Here is a 2966-nt window from a genome sequence, read left to right as displayed (position 1 = left end):
AAAAAAAAAAACCACAACCGTACCTTTCTCATCTCAAATGCATTTATACAGAAATATTTAAGAAGGGACACATTTTTCCACATAAATAAATAAATAAATATACACACATATCTATATATATTTGTGCGCCATCCCATTTTTACAGCTAGAGTTGATTCTGAACAGATAAAACTGAGCTTTACCGCGAGATCAGTACTGTGAATGTAACCAGAATAACTCCTTAAAAAGACGTTTAAGAAAGCAGCAAGTCCACCTCTTACCTTCAATGAAATAAAAGCATTTTTTATATTTGAATCTAAGCAACAACAAAAAAAAAAACATGCATTTAGCATAAATTACTTGAATGTCATTATTTATTCTGTCCAAGTGAACCCACTGAATGCATTTTGGTCCTAGTGTTTATTTCCACTCTCATCCATCCATCTCTAATAAAGACCAATTTTTATTTTTTTCTCCCCTATTTCTTTAAATTAATTTCATTTACTCTCCTATGGGAGGATTCCCCCAGAAAAAAAAAAGTTTGTGCTTTTAAATCCCCAAAACGCGTATCAGCGTGTTCATTAAAATGCTGTTTTTTTAATGCAAAAAAAGTGGTTTTTTTTTTTTTTCAATTAAGATGAACCCAAATCATACCTATCTGCACAATGCTACCCCAAAACAAGATTTCTGCTAAAGAATCAAACTGATAACATATCCTTTCGAGCATAAAGCAATTGGAATAAACCCATTGAAATGATTAGTTTGCAGCATCAACAATAGTTGTATTTCCAGCTACAGTTTATGGATTCTTCTCAACGTGTTGCTTTTAGTTTGTTCTTTGTGAAATTTCAGGTTTACGGCGGATGCCTCGCTGCATTCACCTGCAATAATAGGTTTGAGGTTTATCATTATCGTCTTTTTTTTAATGATTTTCATTCCTACACCTTTTCGAGGGGCCTTGGTCTACTACTATGATCTTATAATGCTGTTGCGAAAATCTTGATGTTTATAACATGATTGGGGAAAGAAATAATCAATCGAGTTTCACTTGACTGTCTGTATCCGAGGCCTCAAAAGTTTTTTTTTTTTTTTTTTCACTCCTTTAGCCAAGATGGTGTACTTTCTGACACACCGTCTGCATATGTGTATCTGAAAATTTCTTGTATTTTACTTTTTTCTGAATTTTTTGAATAAATAAATGAATGAAAGAAAGAAAAAATAAGGAGGTTGGTTCAAGTTTGTCTGCATAAAATGGTCGCTACCTGGCGGGCTGGCCGGGGTCCTCCAGCTGGTGGAGCATGGTGAGGATGAGGGCCTGCAGGAGGGGCACCGGCATGCCGGATGAGGGCATGTGGATGAACGCCGCCCTCTGGTGGCCGTGATACAGAGAGCAATAATATGCAAAATCGCACAGGAATCTGAAAAACAAAACAAAAATAAAGCATTATTTTATTATATTTTTTATAGTAATAATGTGTATTAAATTCATATATATGATGGAGTATTGGGGCCAATTTACAAATTTAAAAAAATAAATTACGACTTCAAATCTTGTAAATTTACGAAAAAAAGTCTGAATTGTTAAATTACATAAATAAAGTCGTATGTTAATTTAAGCTTAATTTATTACATTTTTTTGTCAATTTGAATGTTTTGATCAGTTTTTCTCCTCATATTTGTATCTTGTATCCTTTACATACGACGGTGTATTAGGGCCACGAAAATAATTACATTTTAAAAAAGTAATATTACGAGATTAAACCTTGTAGAATTATGACTTTAAATTAAATCTAGTAAATTTCTGACTATTCATGTACTTTTACATGTTTTGATCAGTTTTTCTCTTCATATCTGTATCTTGTATACTTTACGTACGAAGGTGTATTAGGGCCACCAAAAATAAATGATTATTAATATTATTATTTCTGACTTTTCATGTACATTTACATGTTTTAAAGTCATACATTTACTAGATTTGATTTAAAGTCATAAATCAACAAGGTTTAATCTCGTATTTTTTTATGTATTTATTTTTATGGTTCTAATGCACCATTTTGTTGTTGCTGCTTAAAATAAACCAAAAAAATATCTTTTAAATGTTATTTTAGTTTTAACTGCCAAATTATTAACGATAAATATCTGGAATCTGAGGCTGCAGAGTCTTTTATCTCTACATTGTGTGTTCACAATTTGAATAAATGATTAGTTTTGAAGTTCTAGTTAATTTGTTTTAAGTTACTTCAATTCGTATTATTTTTAAAATGTTAAATAATTGAGCAAAATGACGGTATAATTTGAATAACCTTAAAGCACATTTTCTTATCTTTTGCTGAACAACAGTGTTTAGTTGCTGTTTGGAGGCAAAGTTCTTAAAGTGCATTTAAGTGAACAGATTTGTTTTTATAAATAGATTTTTCACCAATGTAGTCATGTTTGTTTGATAGTAAAAGGAGAAAATATGATGGTTCACCATGATGGTAGAAAATGTATGACTACCCTGCGATGGCGACCTGTCGAAGGTGTACCCCGGGCCTGACCTTCATTTTTAGTGGAAATAAATCTGCAGCAGCAAGAGTTATTTGACAAAAAATGCATTTTATTTTGAAAGGAACTTGTGTGAGCTGCTGTCAAAATAAAAGAATTAAAACATTTTGTCATCATTCAAAAATTGTAGATGTTTAAAAATGTATTAAAAAATGGCCTAAAAACATAAAGTGTATTTTTCTTAACAGTATAAAGGGACTTTGCAGGATCTTTTGTCAATAAAGGTTGCAGACCCCTGACTTGGACTTAAAGAATTGGACTAAATCTCACAGAATTGGTTGACTCTTTTATGTATCAATTCGTGGACCCTGAATCGAAATGTGAGGGGAAAGATACACAACCCTAGTGTTAAAAGAATGCATAACTGAGAGAATTACCTTCCAGCATCTGCTGAAGGAAGGACATCTATCCCTGTGTCTTTGAAGTGCTTTGAGACATCCCGC

The sequence above is a fragment of the Oryzias melastigma genome, linkage group LG6 (assembly GCF_002922805.2).
Source record: "Oryzias melastigma strain HK-1 linkage group LG6, ASM292280v2, whole genome shotgun sequence".
NCBI classification, from domain to species: domain Eukaryota; kingdom Metazoa; phylum Chordata; class Actinopteri; order Beloniformes; family Adrianichthyidae; genus Oryzias; species Oryzias melastigma.
Note: the sequence above shows the minus strand (reverse complement) of the source record.